This window comes from Ambystoma mexicanum, chromosome 1q (assembly GCF_040938575.1).
Source record: "Ambystoma mexicanum isolate Mex_15411 chromosome 1q, UKY_AmexF1_1, whole genome shotgun sequence".
Classification (NCBI taxonomy): Eukaryota; Metazoa; Chordata; class Amphibia; order Caudata; family Ambystomatidae; genus Ambystoma; species Ambystoma mexicanum.
In genome coordinates this window covers 1,540,505,012-1,540,530,695 of record NC_090922.1, presented here as the reverse complement: position 1 = coordinate 1,540,530,695, position 25,684 = coordinate 1,540,505,012, and the positions used below count along the sequence as shown (strand labels likewise).

The 25,684-nt window shown below is 47.3% G+C and overlaps 1 protein-coding gene and 1 pseudogene across 1 annotated transcript in view; both read right to left on the bottom strand.

Annotated features, from left to right (window-relative positions):
* Positions 1-25,684, bottom strand: part of LOC138551477 (zinc finger protein 84-like) — a 146,687-nt gene that overhangs the window by 104,274 nt on the left and 16,729 nt on the right. Inside the window, exon 2 of the mRNA XM_069642489.1 lies at positions 3,569-3,672. The gene's annotated coding sequence lies outside the window, so the exon portion shown is untranslated. The remainder of the gene's footprint in view (positions 1-3,568; positions 3,673-25,684) is intronic.
* On the bottom strand, positions 1,725-3,154 carry LOC138563369 (zinc finger protein 615-like; annotated as a pseudogene).

The following is a 25,684-nucleotide window of genomic DNA, read 5'->3' as shown; positions in this document are numbered from 1 at the left end:
AGCCAAATAAAGACATCACCATATTCAAGTCTTGATAACAGATATCAGATCATGAAGGATAAGAAAAACAAGAATATTCATCAAAAACCTAATGTGTAAATAGACTGCATTCACTGTGTTTGAGGTCAAGTGAGCGCTCGCAGTCAGTATTGACACCCAGGTAGCTGGCTAGAGCACCTAACTCAGAAGGGGTTCAGGAAAGAATTCCAAGTGCAACACAAAAAACTAATATCCCAGTGTTGTCTGGGTTGAGCTTTAGACAGTGAGATCATATTCACCTGCTCATGGTTGACAGGCAGCTCTGAACTTTAGTTAAGCTTGTGCTGATCTCCAAACTAATCCTCAGAGGATAACAGTGTCATGACAGTATAATCTGAAGCTGGCGGAGTAGATTAGTCTGGCCATGGGGCAACACATAAAATGTTAAGACTAGGGGTTAAAAACCCACAGTCATAACCGGCAGAACCCTGGTAATGCCACATCTTTTAAGCAGAGACTGTGATATCAAATGAGGTGTCATAGATGTTTATGGTCCATTAGCCTGAAATGATTGTAAAGGAGTAGGTGGAGTCCCTTAGACTAAGTAGGATCTAATTGGCAATGGTGTCAAAGGCACCCAATAGTTCCAAGAGAATACTAAATGATTGTCACATTCACTGTTTCTCATATGTATATGTTCTGTGCCATCAAGTACACAATGGGCCTTATTATGACTCCGGCGGTAGGCACAGCTGCAGCGGGAAAAAAATGCTCCCCATTCCCATTCGAGCCCCATAGGACTCAATGGGAATGGTGCCGGTGCATCCGACATGGTCTGCTCGTGGGTGCCAATCCGCCCGCCAGCTCAGACCCGGTGGGCGAAAAGGCACCCGCAAGCAAACCTCATAGTATGTGGGTCCGTTAACAAAAGTATTGGCAAGCTTACCGCTACCATTGTTACCGGACCGACATGCTTATAATGAGGCCCAATGATTACTTATTTAGTGCTAGGAAGCCTCTTGGTAATTCATTTGAAGGACAGTACCACAGTATATCCAATGAGGGTGTATAGGTCTTGATCAATTCAACCACTGTGTGTTTTTTAAAATGTTGGTGCCCATTAATTTGCCTCAGGTTCTCAGGCAGAGTGTTCCATTGAATGGGCATCTCTAACACAGATGGTACAGTCTCCCGTCAGAATTTTTCAGAAGGGATGCATTAGCAACAAATTATTCAACCAATCATAATGAGCCAAAAGAAACGGGAAACACCTGTGGAGACAAGTTCTACACAGTTTTAATCAATAGCCATGACTAAATCAGCATCAGTGTTCCCTCTACTCTGAAGCTTCAATTGTAACAGAGATTTCTCCACATGCATGTCCACTCTCATGGCAGATAAGAACATCCTGCATAGTAAGTATGTCCCACATTCACTACCCTGAAATAAACCCTCACATGCATGTCTTCTCTCATGGCAGATAAGAAGATCCTGCGTAGTAAGTATGTCCCACATTCACTACCCTGAAATAAACCCTCACATGCATGTCCACTCTCATGGCAGATAAGAACATCCTGCGTAGTAAGTATTTCCCACATTTACTACCCTGAATTGGACCCTCACATGCATGTCCACTCTCATGGCAGATAAGGACATGCTGCGTACTGAAGTAGTTCCCACATTCACTACCCTGAAATGGATCCTCGCATGCATGTTTTGTTTGGTGCCATTTAAGGTTATTGTTGTCACTGATCAGGTTTCTCAGCTGCGTGCCCTCGCTGGTGGAGAGTGAGATAACCCTTCCAAGTAAATCTTTTCCCACATTCAGTGCACACATATGGTTTCTCAACTGTATGTGAGAACTGATGGTAAAAAAGACCTTCCTGCCGACTGAACCTTTCCCCACATTTAGTGCACTCATGAGGTTTCCCACCTGTATGCGTTCTTTGGTGACGAATAAGATCCCCCTTCATAATGAAACTTTTACCACATTCAGTGCATTTATGAGGTTTCTTGCCTGTATGTGAGAACTGATGGTAAATAAGACCTTCCTTCCGACTGAACCTTTCTCCGCATTCAGTGCACACATAAGGTTTCTCGCCTGTATGTGTTCTCTGGTGGCAGGTAAGATGCCCCTTCCTAGCAAATCCTTTCCCACATTCAGTACACTCATGAAGTTTCTTCCCTGTATGCATTTTCAGGTGGCAAATAAGAGTTCCCTTCTGAATAAAGCTCTTCCCGCATTCCGTACACTGATGAGGTTTCTCACCTGTATGCGAATCTGCCAATCGAACCTTTTCCCACATTCAGTGCACACATAAGGTTTCTCACCTGTATGTGTTCTCTGGTGACGAATAGGATTTGTCTTCATAATGAATCTCTTTTCGCATTCAGTGCACTTATGAGGTTTCTTATCAGCATGCATTCTCTGGTGACGAGTAAGACGTCCCTTCTGAGGAAATCCTTTCCCGCATTCAGTGCACTGATACGGTTTCTCACATGTATGCATTTTATGGTGGAGAGTAAGATTCCCCTTCAAAAAGAAGCTCTTCTCACATTCTGTACACGCATAAGGTTTTTCACCTGTATGTGTACTCTGGTGGTAAATAAGCTGTCCCTTTTGAACAAACCCTTTCCCGCATTCATTGCACTGATGAGGTTTCTCACCTGTATGTGTTCTTTGGTGGACCGTAAGATTTCCCTTCAAAAAGAAGCTCTTCCCACATTCAGTACACTCATGATGTTTCTCGCCTGTATGTGAGAACTGATGGTAAATAAGACCTCCCTTGTGACTGAAACCTTTCCCACATTCAGTGCACTCATGAGGTTTCTCACCTGTATGCGTTCTCTGGTGGCAGGTAAGCTGCCCCTTCCTAGCAAATCCTGTCCCACATTCAGTGCACTCATAAGGTTTTGTACCTGTATGTGTTCTCTGATGGCTATTAAGATGTCCCTTCTGAGCAAACCCTTTCGCACATTCAGTGCACTCATGAGGCTTCAAACCTGTATGTGTTCCCTGGTGGGAAATAAGCATATCTTGCAAATGGAAGTTTTTCCCAAATTCAGTGCACTGATAATGATTTTCACCGATGTTCTCATGTGGGCACTGTGTATATTCATTAGATGGTCTTTTATCACACAGTCTGTGCATTGGTAAGGGTTTTTGCCAGTTCATTCTGTCAGGTTGACTCGTTCCACTGAACCCTTTCCCAGATTCTCAGTGCAGATGAGCTTTCCCATTGGTAGGTTTTTTCTAGTGACAGAAAGATCATTCTTCTGAATGAAGATTTTAAAATATTCAGTGCATGGATTCTGTTCCACCATTTACAGGTGTTTGGCAAAATCTCAAAAAGTAGCCTTACATTCAAAACGTATATAAAATAGCACTCAGGAATAGGCAAGGGAAAAAGTTGTGTCTTACTGCACATCAAGCACTGTTGCTATCGTTAGCCTGTAATGCTAAATAGTTATTGTAGGTCTGTGTTGCTGGATACTACACGTGTGCTGCATGGATGAAACCCATCCTGTATTCTATAGGCATCTCAATCTCAATTCCTGAATAATCTGAAAAGAAAATTAGACCTCAAACCTGTATGCTTCCAAGAAGTTAGGAAATTGCACATTGTATCAATGAAGGTTTGCACTGCATTAGTCCAGAGAATTGAACAATGTGTTTTTTGGGACATCAATCACCTATTGAAGAAAAAGGATAAACAAATTATTAGTTTCAGCATGTTCACAGTCGCAGGCATCACTAACAGGCAGACTGGTTCTTATGTAGTTACAATATATTAAGGAGCAGTTATATAATTCTTCAAATGCGCCAATTTAACATTAGCTTCCTGTTTTACCCTTTTTCTGCTTAGTAATCCACTAGAAATAAACTGCTCTAAATTCCTAATAGTGATTTATTTTTATTAACATTTTTTTTTACATAATTACAATCCTTTGTATAATTCTTAAATCATCCTTAAAAATCACATGAATCTTAAAAGAAATCCATTTATATTGCAATCCAGAAAAGAAAAAAGAAAGAAAACACATGAGGGAAAGTTAAGAACAATTATACATAAACTCCTAATTCTAGCTGCCACAAGATCTGAGCATTGAGTCCTTAAGATCCTTAATCGACTTAAAAGCATGAATACACTTCCCTAAGAAACATTGCCAAAGCAAAAGTCATTAAGAAATGTTTTCCCACTAGCAAGGTCACCCAACATTCTTACGCATTGTAAGATACCTTAATTTCTATGAATTTGCCAAAATGTCAAGTTCTGAGTTGCGTGAGACTGGTACAAAAAAAGAATAACATGTTTCAAAGATTCAGTCTCACACTTTGAACCACAAAATCTACAACTATTATCCTTGTCTGATTGTTTATAAAGTTATGCAATTTGTTTTGTTGGATAAGAGTTTAATAGAAATCTCAACAAAGCGTATCTGAATCTAGGGCTCAGAAATCTAGTCCGATATTTAGGAAGACAGCTGAAATCCTTTGGTTCCATCTTCAGATCGTCATATAATGGGTAATCATTTTTGGATTTCAAAGTCAAAATCCAACCCTGCTGCCATAATCTCTTTTAAACTCTTTCAGGATTTACCACCAGCGTGTCCTGATCAGTTTGTAAATGATCTAGGATTTACACACAGTTAGATTTCCAATGGACAATTAGACTGTTCCTACCCTTGGCCATTCCCTCTCTCAACATATAATAAGGACGAGGGGAGGCAAGCCTAATGCATTTCCAATAAAAATACGTTTTCCAAATCACTCTCGCATGGAGTGATAAGAAGCCCAACTCATGTCTTATTATCATAATTGGGATTCTTCAAGCGAGTCACAACAATGTCCCTTCCAAAAGTAACCACAATTTTATCGGGGTGCAGAAGGCAGCCTCGGCCCGTATGTTAATGTTGGGACTACTTTCGACTTGTAAAAGGTCAGGACAGAATGGAAAAATTCCCAAATTTCCTATGAATCACTCTGCATTGCGCAATGAGGCACTTGATTCCTGTTCTTACATCAGATTTACGGGGCAAATCACAGTTACAAGCACTAACACAAGAGCCCAGATATGTAATATTGTCATGATTCCTGCCCCCCTTGTCCTCAGCCCTCCAAGATGTCAGGCTGGAGCCAGGCCACGATCACCTACATGGCCCTCAAGGGCCTCTCCATCCCTCAAAAGACTCACTTGGAGTCAGACTTGGCGCTTGTGGCACCAGACTCACTCACTCCCATAGGATAACATTGGGGATTGGACTTGTAATGCATTGATGGGGACAAGATGGATGCCACCACATATTTCGGTTCCCAGAACTGCATGTGCGGTCTAGTCTTTTGGGTGTGGTTCAGCCCAGAGGCACCTGGGATACCCAGAGGCTATTTAAGCCACACCCAGGCTGAGATGCATGCTTTGCGTTTTCTGCACCTGCAGCGTGACACTCACCGTGTTCAGATCAGTCTCCAGTGGGCCTGCATCTTTCTTCTGCGCTCAGCTCCTGCAAGAACAAGAACACCATTAGGAACAGCCTTACCTTGCAGCCCTTCTGCCCATCATTCAACGCTCCTTCTGTTCTGCGGGCATCTTCGGCAGTGTCATTTCCATCCTGGCACGCTGCTTCCTAATGAAGAGGAAAAGAATAGAGAAAAGGCATTAGTAAGCATTTTACAGCTCTTCGCTTATTTTATTTTTAAATACAGTACGAGTTTCAAACGCTTACCTGAATCCCAGCCGCTCTGGGGGAACTGTGTCTCCTGAACTTCTCATCCATCTGCGAGGAGGAGAAGACACTCCAGGTTAGCGTGGAAACATCTAGAGGCGCCGCATACCGAGCTTACTCACCGCATTTGTTCTTCCTAACCAGCATCCACACTGACAACGTAGCGGCACCTAAAAGACACAGAAAAAGAACTCAATTCAATACAAATACGAAAAGGGTGCATCGCGCTCTCACTCACCTCAGCAGCACGCCGCCATCCCCGGATGCCGGCCATCATCTAAGAAGGAAAGGAACGAAGTTAGAGAACTGTTCAAAGACTCATTATACTTACCAGTCGGACTCTCACCAGGAAGTAACTAGGCACCAACGAGCCCGCTGCCGCCGGAATCGGGTCCAGGTTCCCAGAATGGGGAATTACCGGGCCATTCCGAGTTCGGAGGGCCCGGTAATTCCTCCCTCCAGGAACCCGGGCCCGGACCTTCCCCATTCCCATCTGAGCCCCCATAGGGCTCAATGGGAATGGGAGAGGGTGCAAACAACGGGCCGATTACGACCGGCCCGTTGTTTGCTCCCTCTTCCCCTTGCGGGACCTGGTAAGGACGCCTGGGTTGACCAGGCGTTACTCACCGGGTCCAGCGAGGGGAGGTTGTAATGAGGTGGAACAGGTTTAATGGGTCCGTCTCCTTTATCGGAGCCCGTTAACCCGTTCCGCCTCAGTTGTAATGAGGCCCCCTGTGTGTTAAAGGCTTGACTGAACAGCGAGCTGGTGGCCAATCTTTTCTCTGCTGGCTCCCTCCTATCGAACAGCCTCCCCCTTCCTCTGTCTTGAGCCAGATCTTCTCAAATTCCAGAAGCTCAAGACACCCACTGGCCTGTGCCACCACAGGCTTGTACTTACCTATTGAATGGCGATTGTCCACTCGACCTAAGCACCTGCAGCTGCTCACTCCCTAGCACTTCCCAATTGATATACAAAGCCCTTAACCCCTACTCCCCCACCCCTTTCCTCCCTGCACTTGCACGTTCTGAATGCTCACAAGGCCTAGTAGGTCCACCTCTATCTTACAGTTTTATATCTAATTTTACTCCCATATTCCCCCCCTGTTGCCCTGTCGGCACTTTCAAAAACAATTTACTTGTTGTATACGCGCCTTACAAATGCACAGTAAAATTAATTAAATCTTTATTCTGAATTGCCTTCAGCATGTTTTTTTAATCATTTTGCAATAATTGGGCCTTATAAAATCAAAGCTCTTTTATACCTGGGGGAAGCCTCATTTCCCCCAGGCCCACACCACTACTTGTACTTGGCGACTTTAATCTCCATCTCTCTTCTAACCCTCCCTCCTCTCCTCTGTTCTCCATCCTTGCCACCTACCTCCTCTCTCCCCTCCCATCCCCTCCTACTCATCAATCTGGCTCTAATATTGACCTCATCTTTACCTCCTCTTTCACCGCCTCTCCTATTTCTACCCTACCCAACTACCTATCTGATCACTCCTTACTTTCTTTTTCCCTCTCCTCCCTCCCCTTCTCCTCCTCCCCCTCCATCCTCCACCTGCTTCTTCCGCTGTGATCTACGCAGCTTTAACCCCTCTCTATTCCTTGCATCCCTCTCCTCCTCCGCCCTCTCCCACTTCTCCTCTCTCTCTGCCTTTGATTCCTCCTCCATCTTAACTTCCTCTCTCTCTTCTACTCTCAATCTTCTTTACCCCCTCTCCTCATTTCACCCTTCTCACCGACCTGCTCAACCTTGGCTTTCATCTCATCTCTCCTCCATGCGCCACCTCATTAGGCGCCTTGAACATCTATGGCTCAAACACCCCACCCTCTCTAACCAATCTGCATACTTCTCCTATCACACCCACTAGGACTCCTGCCTCCACTCCGCCAAACGCACCTACTTCACTGACCTTCTCCAGTCTCAATCCTCCCACCCTCGTTGCATCTTTCAAACTTTATGCCGACTTCTCTCTCCAGCTACCCCTGAGTCTTTCATCATCTCTCCCATCTCTGCTACTGATCTTGCCTTCTTTTCTAACAAAGTCCTCAATCTCCACCAAACTATCCTCTACTCCCTCCCCTCTTCCATGTCCTCTTTCTCTCCTGTCACTCATTCTGATGTTACCCTCCTTCTAACCAAAACTCATCCTACTGCTTCTCCCGCTGGCCCCATTCCTACCCCCCTCATTCCTAAAATCTATCCCCTCCTTATACCCTGGGCCTCATCACGAGTTGGGCGGTAATGCCGGCGCTATTAGCGCCAGGGCTAATAGCCCTTCCACCAAACCCCCCAGCGCTATTAGCGCCGGATCACAGGTTTGGCGGAAGGGTTATTGCCCATTCCACATTGGGCCCATTTGGGAATTCCTCATTCCCCACTTGGCCCAATGGGGAAAATTTGCACTATTACCACCAGCGGATTTCCCGCCGGCAGTAATCGCGCTGAAAATCGGCAATTTTGCCACAGATTTCCCCCCAGCTTAGTGCTGGGGGAAATCCGCCAAAGCCATGATCTGGCAGACCCTTAAATGCAGCGGTAATAGCGCTACCGCGGCATTTAACGGTTACCGCCAGAATCGTGATGAGGCCCCCTATCTCACCTCCTTTTTTAACATCTGCCTCTCGACTTCCACTTTTCCTACTCCTTTTAAACATGCGACTATCATCCCTATTCTCAAAAAGCCTTCTGCTAATCCCCATATTGCTTCCAATTATCACCCCAGCTCTCTCCTACCCTTCCTCTGCAAACTTCTCGAACGCATTGTCTATTCTCAACTCCCTTCCTTCATCTCTAACCATTCCCTCCTTCCCTCTACCCAATCCAACTTCCGCCCTCTACACTCCACTGAACCTGCCCTCATCTCTATTCTTAACTCTCCTTTCTGCACGTTACACTAAGCACTCCCCCATTCTTATTCTCCTTGATCTTTCTGCTGCTTTTGATACTGTTGACCATCCTCTTCTCCTCAACTCCCTCTCCTTATTTGGCCTCAAATACTCTGTCCTCAACTGGCTCTCCTCTTATCTCTCTAACTGCACCTTTTCTGTCTCCTGGGGTGGCTCCACCACTCCCACATATCCTCTCCACCATGGAGACCCCCAAGGTCCTGTCCTTGGCCCCTTTCTTTTCTCACTCTATACTTCCTTCTTAGCTCCTATTATCTCCTCATTTGGTATCTCGCACCATTTCTACGCTGATGATACCCAGCTTTTCCTCTCCTTCTCTCGCGACATTCACGATAAACACTCTTCTTGCCTTTCTGCTATTAAATCCTGGATGTCCTCTCACTTCCTTACTCTTAATGCTGAAAAAACTGAACTCCTTTTCTTCCCTGCTAACAATCTGCTCCTCCCTCCCCTCCCCCTTTCATTCTCTTTCCCCCCTCCCAACTCTCCTTCTCTCCCCATGCGCGTAACCTTGGTCTTCATATTGACCCTCTCCTCCCTCTATCTCACCACATTTCTCTACTGCCAAGTCTTGTCGCTTTCACCTTTACAACATTCGTAAGATTCAACCCCTCTTAACCTTTCACGCTACTAAACTCTTCTCCAGACTTTTCTACTGTTCCTCCCTTTTCTTTGGACACCCCTGCTCTCACCTCTCCCCTCTCAAATCTGTCTACCACTCCGCCATCCGCTCCCTCTGCCTTCTCTCTCCTCTTCAGTCCATCTCCTCTTCTCTCACCTCTCTAGGCTAGTTCTCTTTTCACTCCCAGCTCACATTCATGTTCCTCTGTTTTGTCTTCAAATCCCCCTATGGTCTTGCCCCCCCCACCTTTCCTCCCTTCTTACTTTCTATACCCCTTCTCGTTCTTTCCGCTTTGCTAATCTTTTCCTACTCTCTCCTCCTCCACCACCATGTGCCCCCTCCTACTTCCGCTCTTTCCAACTCCTCGCTCCCTTCCACTGGAAACGCCTCCCCCTCCACATCCGCTCTTCCACTCCTACTCTTCCTTTCGTTCTGCTCTAAAATCTTATCTTTTCCATTCCCCTCCCTAACACCTTACGCTTCCTTTCCTACTTCTCCCACTGCCTCATGCCTCACCTCTTACTCCTGTACTTCCTTACACTCTCCACCCTCACTAATCCCTTCCACCCTACATCCGGCTCTTATCTAGTCTTATTCTTTCCTCTCTTCTTCCTCACACCCTCTCGCCTCCCCTCTTCTGCTTCTACCTCCACTCCCATTCCCTCTCACATCTCTGTCCCTCTCCACTCCCTCCTCACCTCAGCAATAATGTAAATTGTTCCTTATACTGTTTTCGAGTTGCGATTGAATTGCCATTTTATGCTTGTTGTATTTTTTCTTGTTCTCATGTAATGCACTTTGGATTAAAGGGCTATATAAATTACATAAAATACAAATACAAATAGTTCTGTTTCCTTATTTTAGCGAAGGCAAATCTTTGTTCATTTCCAAGTTGGTTAATAGCTCGAAGAACCCTCCTCGGAATGTTATTTCTCCATCATTATCTTCTGATAATATGTGCGTTTGGGAAAAAAGTTAGTTTGTTCTTTTCTACTTTTTTTTAACTCCAAATTCTTGCCATAAGGGCGTACAATTAGTGTTTAGGTGGTTAAACATCATTGTTCTGTGGACACCACATGCAAAATGCATTGTGGCAGCTGTACTAATGTGCAAGCGATATCTCCCTTGAACAATCTCGGGTGTAAAGCAACAACTGTCCCTTTGCTGCCTCAAGGCATGAGTGTCAGAAAAAAGCTGAAAACTTTCCTCTTAACTCCCAGAAACGATTTCTGGCCATTTTGTTCTTTTCTACACTGTCCCGTCTCCACGTTAGTCTCTCAGTGTCTGTTGTGTCTTCATGTAGCTTCCTGACACCTGCGTGCGACTGACGCGTTATAAATAAATAAAAATAAATAAAAATAAGGCTAGCCATCCGCCACCAGCAGTTTCTATAGCCAGTTTTCCTGGAGGCAAAGCATTTCAAAGCACCGCTGCATAGTTGGTCATTGACAAACAGATGTCTGAAGCCTCTGGTGTTCCAGGAGCCAATAATCCATACCTCATCTTCCGAGGACTCTGGATGTTAATTATTTTGATTTTTGATCATGTCAGATATAGTCAAAGGGAACCTCTGTGTCAGCTTTCTGTCTTCAAGAAGGGAACCCAGATCTTCAATGAGCCTACAAGGTACACCCTGCTCACAATTGAATGTCACTTTTAAGCAAAGATTGAGCTTGTTATCTGCGTCGTCCTGTCTTCCCAATAGTTTTTTTTTTTAAAAATATTTTTTATTTTCAAAATAAAACAATACAAACCAAACTTGCAGCATTATACAATACAACCGTAAACATCAATTATTCCCATGTTACTGCACTTCAAACCCCCCCCCCCCCCAAGAGCTTATCAACCTTACAGTTCTGTGTACACTTGGTGGGGCCGGGCGTCGCCTCCCTCAGAAGCAGCAGGGTCCATTTCCGTGCCAAACAGTCCCGTGATTAACATCCTCCAAGCCGCTAGGTTGCCCACATCTTCTTCCCCACAATTGCCACACGCTTCCTGCCATACCACTGTTTCAGCCTCCGCCCACTTCTGCAGGTCCCGCCACCATATCTCTATTCTTGGCCCATGGCGTTGCTTCCAACTCATGGCTATCCTTCTCTTAGCCAGTACATACGCCAGGTCTCTCAGTTTCCCGAGATGTTTGGTGTTCCGTGGTCTGGGGAACCCTCCCAGGAGGCAGGCCCAGGCCGTGTCAATGCGTAGCAGGACCCCCTTATCTGCTAATTTCTGTGCCACTTCCCCCCAAAAGCCTTCAATCACTGGGCAGGACCAGAACATATGTGTCATGTCTGCGTCTTCTTCATCGCATTTCGGGCATGCTTGTCTACCTGCATTCGCAAACTTGGCTATTTTCTTCGGGCTCATATATGCTCTGTGCGTGATGTATAGCTGTATTTGCTGCAATCTAGCATTCCTGGACACTTTATGGTATCCCATGGCCCGTTCCCACATCCCATCAGTCATCTGTGCCCCCACTTCCGCTTCCCAGTCCAGCCTCAAATCCATCAAATCCTTCCCCACCCGGGTCATCACCACCTCATATAATCTAGAGATCTCATGCCCGCCCTCTGAAATATCATATATCGTTCCGATCAGTGCGTCCGGATCTTCCGCCAGCACCGTCTCCGGCCAAGTCTTACGGATGATCTGTACCAACCTTAGGTACGTAACATATTGGCCCCCATGCAGCCCTGTTTCTTCTCCCAGGTCTACGAATTCCCTAATGGCCCCATCCTGCCATATGTCTCCCAATGTGGCCAGCCCAACCGATTCCCAGTATGTCCTGATAATTTTCCTAAACTGGCTGTCCCCCATAGTTAAGGCGACCAGTGGCACCTGTGGGGAACACGGGCACGGGTTCTCAATCAACTGGCACGCTCTGCGCCAAATTCTCCACCCAAGCAGGAACATACTTGGGCGTCCATGCAAGTCCGATCTAGGGACCCAAACGATCTCTTTTAGGTAAAACGGGGCGCAGTCCCGCCCAACCAGCCTAGACTCAGGAGTTTCCTCATCAGAGAGCCATTTAGTCACGTATTGCAACTGGCTGGCCACATAATAGGCCACAAAGTTCGGCAGCTTGATGCCTCCCCTATCGTGGAAATTTTGCAGTTTCCACAGGGCCACCCTGTTGCGGATGCCGTGCCACAGGAAGTCCCTGCATACACTATCAAGTTTGACAAAGAACTTCCTGGGTATCAGGTATGGTATGTTACTGAAAAAGTGCAAAAGCCTGGGCAGGACCACCATTTTAAGCATCGCCCCCCGGCCCACCATTGCCAACGGCAGCTTCTCCCAAAACTGCATAGTCTCGCGGATTTTCTTCACAGCCGCCTCGGTATTGTGCAAGTGTTTTTCCTTCACAGTATGATATACATCAATTCTGAGGTAGCGGAAAGACTCAGTTGCCCAGGGCACGGGCAACACCGGCAATCGTTCCAGAGGGACTCCAGCGAAGCTCCCCAGCGGGAACATGCTCGATTTACCGGGATTAACCGCTATGCCGGACAGCTCCGCATACTTTTCCATGACCTCTAAAATGTACTGGAGGTTTTCCTCCGGATACTTCAGGTACAACAACAGATCATCAGCATATAGGGATATCAAATGGTTCTCTCCTCCCACCTCGATGCCAACCAAGTCATACTGTTGTCTGAGGTACACCGCTAGGGGCTCTAGGGCCAATATGTACAACATCGGAGACCAGGGGCATCCCTGTCTGGTGCCTCTACTAAGTCGCCACCTTTTGGATATCACTGATCCCGTGCGCACCCTGGCCAGTGGCTCGCTGTACAGCAGTTTCGCCCACCCCACGTAGCCAGGCCCAAACCCGTACCCCTCCAAGGCCGCCAACAACCACGGCCACCTCACTGAATCAAATGCCTTAACTGCATCCAGGGACACTACCACCATCTCTTCATCACTTCTGTTCCCCTCTTCAATCACCCGGTGGAGTCGCCTGTGATTATGAGTTATGTTTCTATTGGGGACATAGCCTGTCTTATCCGGGTGCATCAGTTTACTGATGACCCTACGTAGCCTATTGGCCAGGACCGCCGTCAGGATGTTGCTGTCCTGGTTCAGCATCGACAGCGGCCTATATGATCCACAGCTTTGTCTCGGTTTATTAGGCTTGGGGAGCGGCACTATCAGCGCTTCTCTGAGCGTTTCCGGTAACCGACCCTTCTCGAAAGATTTGTTGAACATCTCTAGCATCGGGGGGAGTATCTCTGCCCTATACACTTTATAAAACTCACTCGGGAGTCCGTCTGTGCCCGGGGTCTTACAGGTGGGCAATCTCTTCACTACCTCCTCCAGTTCCTCCAGTGTAATAGGTGTGTCCAGCTCCTCCCTTTCTTCATCACTAATCCTGGGCAGCTCTATGTCTTCCAATGTGTTTCTGATCTCCGCCTGATTTCCTCCCACTTTGTCCTCATACAGTGCTCTATAATAATCAAGGAAGGCTGCATTAACTCCTTCTTGGGTGTCTACCTCCTCCCCGTCCTCTCTAACTATCATCCTGATCGGGGGCCTAGGGGTTTCTCTCTTATATAGCCATGCCAGTAGGCGGCCAGTTTTGTCTCCACCCGCATGCTGCCTCTCAACATATTTTCTATAGTTAAGGTTACAGAGCCTCTCCCAAAGCTCCGAACACCGCTGCTGCAGCTCAAGTACTAAATCTGCGTCCCCTCCTGCCTTGCTGCATTCGCACTCCAGTTGTCTCTCCGCCTTCTCTAGCTCTATCAGAACCCCACCCTGCAGGCCCCTTAACTTGGAAATGGCGTCCCCTCGCAACACAACCTTGAATGCCTCCCAAAGTGTACCAGCCGAATCTACACTGCCCGTGTTAACCTCAAAGTACCGCTGGATCGCTTCCCTGATGTCCTCCCTGAAGACCGAGTCCCTAAGCGCCTCCGCACGGAGGCGCCATGTAGGTATCCGCGCACGAGGGCGGCCATACTGCCAAGTCAACACCAAGGGCGAGTGGTCCGACAGGACCCTCGCTCTATATTCAATTTGAGTGGTCGCCATCACTACCTCTGACGTGGCAAAGAAGTAATCCAATCTCGTGTGTAGGTGCTGTGGGGCAGAGTAGTGAGAATACTGCGAGGTATCAGGGTATTTCAGTCTCCAAACATCCGCCAGCCCAAAGTCGCCCAGCAATGTCTGTAATACTCTGGCCGCCGGGGTGGGCCGATCAATCCTATCGTCGGACCTATCCGCCCTTGGGTCGAGAACACAGTTAAAGTCCCCTCCCCAAATGATCGCTCCCCCCACACATGTGCCCAGACGGGTGCATAGGGTCCTGAAGTATGCAGCAGCATTCTGGTTGGGAGCGTATGTGTTAATAATGCAAACCTCTCTGTCCTCTACCAGGGCTCGGAGCATGACCAGCCTGCCCTCCGTGTCCACCTCCTCCCGCGTGACTCTGAGCGGAACGTGCGGTGCTACCCAGATTAGCACTCCCCTGGCATAGGCAGAGTACGGGGAGCCCACCACCGTGCCACTCCACTTTTTCCCAACCAGTTCCAGCTTGTGCCGGGTCAGGTGTGTTTCTTGCAGTAGTGCAATGTCAATCCTCTGTCTTTTGAGGTACAACATGACTTTGTTCCTTTTTAAATAACTATTAAGTCCCCTGACATTCCAGGTGACAATCTTAAGGTCTCCCATGGCAAGTGCGTTTCTCCCTGCCTCCCATGTAGCGATTCCCAACTGCCCACGTGACACAGATAGCGTCTCGGTCCAGTAACTCCTCATAGAAGCTCAAACTCCCTTTAACTATACACACAACAAAACCCCTACTTCCCTCCCCTCCCCCCACCCGTACCTTCCCCAACATCACACACCCCAACTGCTGCCCAGCTCCAGCCTCAGAGCTCAGGCACCCCCACATCTAGCTCCGCAAGCACCGGTCGGTGCACGGAGCCCAGTAGGGTGAGGTCACCCTAATGGCCACCCAACTAAAACTATTGTGGGGTAAAGAGTATCGCCCTGTAAGGCTCCCGGTCAAATAAACATTAATCACAGTGTCTTGACAAATAGTGCAATCATCTGACCTTCTTTACCGAAGGTGTCACACCGACTATATTCAAGTCCCACGAACCACGCCATCTTGCAACGCCATTTTACGCTTCCCGTATCTCTTCCGAGCCCTTTCTGGGCCGAACTTCTGATTCCTGGGGGCATCCTTGCGCATCGAGCCATCCCATGGCATCCTCCGGGGTCTCAAAAAACAAAGTTTTATGTGCATGAATGACCTTCAATTTTGCAGGATAAAGTAACATGTATTTGTGGCCCGCTTCTCTCAGCCTCCGCTTTACAGGCCCAAAATTCATGCGACTACGCTGTACAGTCAAAGTATAATCTGGATAAGCCGTGATGTTTGCCGCTCCTCTCGTGATCGTCCCTCCTTTACGGAAGTATTCCAGTATCCTCTCCCGGTCGCGGTAGTTGAGGATTTTGGCGATCATAGGCCTAGGCGGGTTCCCCGGAGGCGGCCTCCTCCTTAGGGCTCTGTGTGCTCTTTCTACTTCAAATCCTTGAGATAGGGCCCCTCCAGGTATCTCTTGTAAGAACATGGATTCAATGAAATCCGTAGGGTCACGGCCCTCCATCCCCTCCGGTAGGCCCACGATGCGGATGTTGTTGCGATGGGCTCGTCCCTCTGCCTCCTCCGCTCTGCTCTCCAGGTTGCCCACCCTTTGTGTCAGGGCGTGCAAATCGGCCTTATGGGTGGCGCAATCTGCTGTATTCGGGCCAACTTCTTTTTCGAGGGACTCCGTGCGCTCCGCCAGGGCCCTGACATCCTGTCGTAGCAAATTAACGTCCTCTTGGACCTCTCCAACCTAGCGGTCCAGCGCCGTTTTTAGCTCAGTGACGGCCAGTTCCAGCTTTGATTCCCAGGCCGCCCTCAGATCCGCAATCGCCGCCAGGATTTCTTGGTTGGTGCACGAAGACGTCGCGCTACTCGCAGCCAGCGCATCCTTACTTTTGGTAGTGTCCTGGCTCGGGGACGTCCTAGTGAAGTCATCTAAGGTGGGCTATTTCACCTTCGGTCGCACTGGCCTGCTCGACATGGCTCAGGGGATCAACCGGCTGTTCAAGTAGCAAGTGTGTGTACAGTGCACCTTCACAGCTGGGCCACCGTGCAGCTCGCTTCTATTCCTGTCCCGGGCCCTGGTCGGCCATTTTGAGTCGCCCTTTGTTCGCGGCGACTTTTAACTCGTAGTCACTGATCTCCGTCGCCGTTAATCCTGTGCTCTCCAGAGGTTCACAGTGCGTGGCCAACACCTTCACACACCAGCATGTGTATCGTCGGTGGTCAGTGGTCCGTCGTACCGCACATATTTGCCCGGATCGTTGTAGGATCTCGGGAGCTCCTCCAGAACGCGTCCTCCTACATGGCTCTCGTAGCCACGCCCCTCTGTCTTCCCAATAGTTGTTCTCTCCATGTCTTGAACTTATTCAGGCCTCTCACGAGGACTTCAACATGTGGCTTGTCCGAGTCGTTTCTCATATTTGACATATTTAAAATGTTAACAAAAAAGCCTCTTGGACTTGTTACTAGAAGTGGGGTCCATCAATTCGAAGCCCAGCAGAAGAAATAAATGGGCAGCTTCCAGTAAGGACGATCTAATAGGTCAGACATAGGAGCACCCTGTCCAATTGATTTTCCTTCAGGAATTCAATGATTTTTATATCATCTGTGTTGATGAATCTTAATAGCGGGATATGATGAAAGTCTTAATACATTGGCTCGGTTCAAAATCAGCCACCCTCTACTGTCAATAAACGCTCTCCTAACAAGAAAGGCCCATGCGCCAATTTCTTGTCTCTCGAGACTGGGGCAAACCGATCCCTGTAAGTGAAGAGATTCAGTTCTCCAGCCAATCCAGTCTCTTGGGTAGATTTGTTAGGGGTTGGGTTTAAAACAGAAGAGCCAAAGTCCTTCAAACCCCCCTTTGTCGCAGAGTAAATTTTAAATCCGCCAAAAGGTGCTTTTCTGCTAATTTGTGAATTGGATACTCGTCCGCAAAAGGAGGCTGCTTTTTGCTAATTGCTGTCGTTGCCTCCAAATCACTATGCGATACAGACTTGTTGTCAACCAGACTCATCATTTTAGATTTTTTTCCTATGGCTAATCAATCCTCAATCATATTGTGAGGGAAGTGAATTTGCTCTCTGAACTAATTGGAGAGCTGTATACCCCTGATTAGCCGGTGTGGGCAGCTGAAGCGCCTGTACTTTAAGAGCATGAAGGTCTTCCTCCTCATCCCGATCAGACAAATAAGTTGAATAAGTGGAGAGATCCAAAAGATTGTCTATTTCAGTAGGAGGTGTAGTAGGATTCCTAGACTCCAAAAAGGGATTCTCTCTTTTTGGAAAGCTTGACGATACTGGACCTGAATTTAACTCATGATCAAGTAGATGTCTCGGATGGGCCGAATTAATAGGAAGAGAAGGAAAAGATAGATTGCGAAAAAAAAGTTGACATCATTAGACCTCTTGCGTTTTGGTTGGGGAAAGCACTTAGTCATTTTTTGTTGTAAAAGCTCCCTGAAGGCCTTATTTCTCATCTGAAAAACGGGAAGAGTTTATTAGAGCAATTTTTGTCTTTGATGGTTGATTCAACTGTTGATTGTTCAAAGGAAAGCCAACTGGATCAGTGATGAAGCCTCAAGTATTGACTTGTTTTTATTTACAATGGTTTGGGGCATGCATAATTGATCATTATCCAATTGTGAAGACCTCAAATGACCTGTCAAATCTATAAAACAGGCCGGTTTGTATGTAGTGGATTTAAGCTGATGGGCCACACCTCGTTAGGCGTTTTGAAGTTTGAGGATATTTAAGGATAGATTTGATCAGTTGAGAGAGACCCATTTTTGTGTTGAAGGCTTTTCCCATGTAAGATCTCAATAAGGAGACAAAGTGGGACTCATTATGACATCAGCAGTAGCCATGAATGTAATACAGGCACGGCTACTGCCGTTGTCATTTTTTTCCAGCGCCTGTGAATGGGCAATTACCGAGTCATTACGACCCTGCCGGACCCGGTAATTGCCCATTTGCGGGCGCTGGAAAAAGATGCTTCCCATTCGGCCCCATAGGGCTGAATGGGAATGGGGAGGTGGGGTGCACCAGCACCGTTTAGAACGGTGCTGGTGCCTCCGACATGCTGTGCTCGCAGGTGCTGCTCTGCCCGCCAGGTCTGGCACAACGGCACCCGCAAGCACAACTTGTAGTTTGCCGGTTCGGGAACTACGGTACCGGTAAGATTACCGGTACCGAGGTTCCCAGACCGGCAAACTTATAACGAGGCCCAGTATGTTTCTTTCATCTGCATGCTCAAATTCCAGTGCTCTTGACGTTTCTTTTGTAGGTAGGACGAAGTCGCTGTCTCATTGTCTACTCTTGACTGTAGCGATGTGATGAATGATTCGATGTAGATCATTTTCATCTGAATCATTGCAAGCAAGGTCACTTGGTCCTGAATAGACTCATTGATCACCTCAGAGTTTTGTAAATGGTATTAAGGCTGTAATTGTGATTGACGTGACACTTGCTTGAATATTAGAAATCGTGAAACCTGGTAGATAGGCAGGACCTGGAAGCATTTTGAAAGAAAATTAATCACCCTCTGATGAAGATGTCGAAGATGAACATGTCAAAGATTGTGTTTTGGCAGAAGGTAAAGGCGGGTCAGTGAAAAAGGAAGTCAAACATTGTATCTAGGTTATTTTCTTCCGAAGTAGTCTGAAATCAGATTTCAATGGCAATGTCAAGCACAGAGAGTTTGCAAGATCTTTATGCGTGGTAAAACCCTCTCCTTGAAAGTTGATTTTTTAAAGCAACTCTTTTGCCAGGTTTAAATTGGCACCCTTTAACTTGTGATCCAGCTTCCTTTTAATAGAAGCAACTCTCTGACCAGCTGTGCCGCAAGAGCCGATGGCTTGCCCGATTCCTCAAGTGATTTAGGAATTGATAAGTGTGGGTATACTAGTGTAAATATTGCCTTCTGTTTAATAACAGTAGATTATCACTTCCACTGTTTATTAAATAGTTTCAATATCTAAATATTGCAGTGCTTACATCAAATTCAATGTCCGCAGTCATCGGGCCTCATTACAACTGACCCAGTATGGAAACAACAGTGGCGGTAAACCCACCGCCACCATTTTTTCCATGCCGGGTGATCATAACTCCTGCAGGCCTGGCGGGTTTAACACCGCCCGCCTGCAGGCGGAAGAGGAAACACCGGCACCATCACAAGATGGTGCCGGTGTTTCCATGATCCCCATTCCCATTGAGTCCCAAAGGACGGAATGGGAATGGGGATTTACACCATTCCGCCTCCGGAATTCCCGGGTCACCGGGGTTGTGATGCCCTGGTAATTCAGGGAATCACAGAGGCGGCATGGTAATACGAGTCCGGCGGTAACCAGGTGGTTTTACTGCCTCGGTTACCGCCAGACTCGTAATGAGGCCCATCCTCTTGCTTTCAAATGCATCAATTTTGCTTATTTCTAAATCCACAATTGGTCCTTCGTACATCTTCTTTTCCTAAGAAAAATGCGCCTTTCTTTTTGGTCTAGTCTTTAATAATCCTCTTCTTTTAGTTTGTTTTTCAAAAGTTCTTATCCTCAATAATCCTTGACATGTGTTTCGCCACTATTTTGGCTTCTAAGAAGGCCATGTACGTCACGAATGCAAAGGACATTTTTTATCTCAGCTATGTAACATGGGGAGTACACCCACACTTATCAATGCCTGGCTCTCAGTAGTAGTGATGTCCATTACTTAATTACTCACATAGTAACTATTAAGACTTTGAAGTGCCATCTATTGGGAAAGGCACCCTAATAGCTGTCAGAGTAGTGGTTCTTGAATGATAAAATGTAATAGAGGTGATATGCGATTCATGTTTATATAGAACCTTTCAGTAGCCAAAAGCTTGTAAAAAATAATTCATACAGCTTGGGAGAAGAAAATATTTCATGTGGATATTTTAATCATCAGGACAATGCATATATTGTTCTACCATTTTATTGCTTCTGAAAGAACTAAACAATACATGAAAGCTCCCAATTTCCCAATACAAACGATAAAGGCAGGTGTTTGACACTAGGTGAGCAGTTTTATCACCAAACAGACACCACGTTTCACCAGTCTATTATGCCATTAGCGATGACCTCATTATCTTTGAGCAAATGTATATTGCCCCAAACACAAATCTATAACCAACAGAAAGCACTATTGACCAATAAGAGGGCTGAATTGAGATTTATAGAAAAAACACCAGTCACTTCCCACAGTGAGGATATCACTACAAACATTGACTTTAAACCCAAACAAACTCCAAACAAATCATTCTCCCCCAGAATTGACAGAAAGATCAAGCTTGTATCAGACTGATAGAATTACATTTTTGGCAATGAGGCAGAGTGTTTCGGAGACGTCTCCCCCTTAATCCCAACTTTCGTCCCATTTACCTTCCTAATTGTTTATACAAATGCCCTATTGCTATGCACTATAGATAATTTGCAAAAGGGGGCCACTTTTATTGCCCTGTTCAAAATATCACAAGGTAGTTTTCAGTAATGGGGGGGTCAGGTGTACTTTTAAGGGGTGAATGTAAATGGTCATCACTTGGCAGTTCCCGGTCACCAAATACAGACCCCCTTCTTTTTTTGGATTCTGATAATGGGACACTAGATTCAACCTTAAGAAGCCCCTGCACCCTCTGTGCTGAGGCCAAGAATCCGCTAATTCTTACCCCGTGAAGCACTTTAGTTACATCTCTAGAGGGGTTTCAGCCCCATCACTGTTAATATCCAAGGACTCTGGCTCTTATCACCATTTACAGCGATTATTCCTGCAGATCTAATGTGGAGAGACCCCCTGCACCCAACTCTAGGTGAGTTTGCTCAGCATAATCCCTAAGGTACAGAATCTGAAAGGTAGATAACTCCTATGTCAGCATCTGATGAAAATGTAATGAAGTTTGTTGTGACCCATATGTAGGCTGAGAGAGTAGCAAGATGAACTTTTAGGGAATTGAAGACCAACCATGTGTCTAACAAATGGGTTAGGTACAGCACAATGTGTGTGAGTGAGAAATCGATGGGATTGACACCCTTGGTATTAAACCAGATGACAAACCGTTTCCATTTGCTGGAATAGCAATAGCGGGTGTTAGGTTTCCTAGCTTCCCTGATAATGTCCATGCATCTCTGAGGGAGCTGAACGTGTCCAAACTCTATGACCTCAGGAGCCAGGCTGCTAAATTCAGAGTTTGTGGGCATGGGTGTAGGGTCTCCCCCTGTCCTGAGAAAACTGTTGTACAGGCAGGGTAGTTTTACTGGTGGGGAGAGGGACATTTCCATTAGATGAGCGAACCAGGGTTGGCGGGCCCACATGGGGGCTACCAATATCATGGTGACTGGTTCCTGGTGCATCTTGTGCACTATCTTGTTGAGAGGGGGTTTGGGGGGAAAAGCTTAAACAAATTTCCCTGACCATGTTATCCAGAGACCGTTCCCCTTGCAGCAGTTCTGGGGGTACCTGGAGGCGTAGTCTTGGCATTGGGCGTTCTTCTGAGTTGCGAACAGGTCGATCTCTGGGAAGCCCCATTCTGCAAAGACGTTGGACACGATGTCTTTGTGCAGACACCATTCGTATTCTATGGGTAGTGGGAAATCTCTGCTGAGCACGTCTGTCAGAAGCCCTGGAGAGTGTGTGCCCCCTTATTTGTTCAGGTAATACATGGCTGTGGTGCTGTCTGTCAGAACCATCACGGTCTTCCCTTGTAGTTGCGTTTGAAAGGCTTTCAATGCCTTGACCACCGCTAATAGCTCCAGTAGGTTTTTATGGTTGGATGCTACTTGTGGGGACCACACTCCAACAGCTGTCTGCTGAAGCAGGTGAGCCCCCCACCCCGTGAGAGATGAGTCTGTCGTGAGAGTGGCTTCCACTGCAGGGGTGGTGAAGGTTTTCCCCTTCAAGAGGTTTTCCCTCGACCACCACTGCAGAGAGAGAACGAGGGCTGGTGAGACAACTACCAATCTTCTCATTGACCGCTGGCGTGACACCACTGGCTGTTGAGCCACTCTTGCATGGGACGCTTGCGCAGTCGCGCGTGGCGAGCCAAGTATATGCATGGTGCCATCATACTTAGAAAGCGCATGGCTTTGCGTACCGTCACCTCCCGACTGACTACATATTGAGGGATCTGAAAAAGCTTGTTCTGAATCCTCTCGTTGGAGGAGAAGACGAGGCTGTCCTTCGTCCGGATTAGAGCCTCCAGAAATTGTTTTACCTGAGTGGGGACTATACTGGATTTTTTCTCGTTGATGGAGAATCCCAGACTGAACAGAAGGTCTATGGTCTTCTGGGTGTTCAAAAAGCATGTGTCGTACAAGTCCCCTGTTATGAACCAGTCGTCAAGGTAAGGGTAAACCGCGCAGGTGTGCTGCCGCTACTGCCAGGACCTTTGTAAACACCCTTGGCGACATAGGCGATGCCCAAGGGGAGCACTTTGAATTGGTAATGCATGTCCTCTATCATGAACCTTAGATATTTCCTGTGCGCTGGCAACATTGAAATATGAAAGTATGCATCTTTCATGTCCAATGTTGCCATGTGATCTCCCTGTTTCAACAGTGGGATCACCTCCTGTAGCGTTACCATACAAAACTTTTGAGGTTTTATAAATTTGTTCGTTGGGTGCAGGTCTAGAACAAGGCGCATGGTGAGGTCCTTTTTGGGTACAAGGAAGTACACTGAATAACTATCCTTGTTTACCTGAAGAATAGGGACAGCTTCTATGGCGTCCTTTCCCAGCAGCACTTCCACCTCTTGATTCAGGATCTGAAGATGGTCCGGTGAGAGGCGCCGTGAGAGTGGCGGTCTGATCTGTGGTGGTCGGGCGAATTCCACGCAGTATCCGTGGGCGACCGTCTTTATAACCCACTGGTCTGAAGTTATCCCCTCCCATGCCGTGAGGAAAGATGTTAACCGCCCCACAGACCGGGGCGACATGGGAGGGGACCTGGATCTGTTGGTCATTTCTGACCAGAGGCTGCGGCTCCTCTGGGATTGAGGCCTCTACCTCTGCCTTTGCAGCATCGCTGACCCCTTGGTGGGTAGTAGGCGGGGCTTTCTGATGTTTGTCCAGAATCATAGTTTCCCATGCTGTAGTTGTTCTGACTTGCACAGGACTGTCCTCGAAAGGACCAACGAGAACCACCTCCCCTTTGGGGGGAAGGTTTCTGAGTTATTTGTTGCAAGGACTTAAGTGTCTCATGCTCTTTCTTGCGCGTTTCCAGGGCATCGTCGACCGCTTTCCCAAAGAGATTGGTCTCTTCTATGGGTTTGTTGATAAGAGCGGCCTGTGTTTCAGGCTTGAACCCCGAGTTGTGAAGCCAAGCGTGCCGCTTGAGTAGAGTGCCCTGGGCCAGAGACCTGCCTGCTGTCTCAGCAGTGTCTAGAGTGTTCTTGATTATATTCTGATTTACCTGCCTGCCCTCGGCCACAATGGTGAGAAGCCTGGACCTAGTGGGTTCAGGAACCTCCTGGAGACCTTCTTGTACAAGGTTCCATTGTGGGTCTGCATACCTGGCCAGCAGCGTGGTGTTATTTGCTATACGTGTGGTGTATGCAGCTGCCGAGGTAACATGCTTACCCAGGGTGTACAACCTTTTTGATTCCTTATCTGGAGGTGCCTCCCCCGTAGCAAGGGGTACCCCTGCCCGTTTCTGGGTGGTTGTGACTACCAAGGAGTCAGGGTGGCATGGCCTTTAATATATTGAGGGTCTGAGGGAGCTGGCCGAAATAGTTTTTCCACTCTTGGGTTCACTGCCTGGGTCTGAGCTGGCGTGACCAGGGAGGGGGCCAATCTTCTTTTAACAGAATTTAGGAGGCCAATGGCTTGGCTTGAGGGGGGTTTCTCCTTGAGAATGTCCTCCACAAAGTCTTGTTCGGATACCGCCTCCTGAGTAGTGATCAGAAAGTGATCTGCTGCCTTCCTTAAAATGGCATTGAAGGCCATTTGGTCATCTACAGGCGAGGCTTGGCGTGCCAGGGTGGATGGAGGAGAATCCAGGCATAGCACATCAGTGTCCTGATCTTGCGTGGGGAGCTTCCATGGCTCTGTTTCCACTTGCTGGGTTTCTTCCCAGTTGTCCATGGCATCCGCCTGGTCTGCAGGGTATTCCTGCAGGAAGGAAGGGTCTCGTTCTTTGCTGGAGATGTCATGGTAAGTGTCTATATTGACCACATCTTCATGGTGGACAGAAGCATAAGGCTGAGAGTCAAAATTTTCTTGGAAACGTGAAGCCGATCTTAAAAGAGTGTCTGCACAAGATCTCTTAGGGGAAGGGTGCTCAGAAAGCGATATAATCCTTTCAAGACGATCCATGCATCCTTCGAATTTCTCCCTTGTCTACTTAGAGGAACCAGATGGGCCTAAAGGTGGAAAAACAGTTTTCCGCCATTTGGCGTCGAAATTTGTCTCCAAGTGAAACATGGGTCTGGGAAGCCGGCAGGCTCTCCCTGTAGGTTCACAAGCATTAAGACTGGGTGAACGGGTATAGGCAAACTGCCAAACACCCGAATTAGCACTCCAGCAATGTAGGAGTGGAACAGTTCTAGGTGAATATCCCCAGAGTCCAACAGTACCTTTCAGCTAAAGAGGTTGCAGCACAAAATCTCCTTGCCACGATGCAGCAATAGCAGACCCGGTCACCGGATTCTTGGTCAGTCAAAAAGGACACTTTGAGGGATCTGCCAGCAGCAGTCGAGTGAAGAGGCTCAGGACAATGGATCCTTCTCAGTTCTGCAGTTTTGGTGCCCTTTTCAAGGTACCAAGGAGGAACGGTTACTGCTGTTCGATTCTTCTTGCTCAGTCAGTCAGCCCTCGGTGGAGAAGACTTCAGAGAGCGGAATCTTGTCTCTGGAGGTCCATCAGGAGCTCACCAAAGTTTCAGCCAGATTAGTTCACGGGAAGACGATGCACTGCATGATGTCCAGAGGTCCTGCGTATTGTTGGTTTGCAGCGGGAGAATGGTTACAGCTTGTGCAGGGATGAGCTCAAATTGCAGTTTGTCTTCAGGGATGAGCTCAAATTGCAGTTTGTCTTCAGACTGGGTGGTCCCAACAGCCTAAGGGAGGAAGTCATCCTCTTCAGAGCTTCCCTGATGCTTGGAAAAGAGGGCTGGAGCAGCGGCGATCACTGTGATGGCTTTGGAGGTTGCTGCAGACATCCTTCTACTCTTTGGAATGGATGTTCGAGTGGTCGACTCTGGCTTCAGCTTCAAGACCCTCACATTTGATGAAGGATTTCAGCCAATCAGCAAGCATGCTACATTCAAACTTTGGGTGGTGGCATTCCTTGCATGACAGACAGGCACCCAGTTAGAACTGGATCCAAACAGGCACACTGGAGGGCAA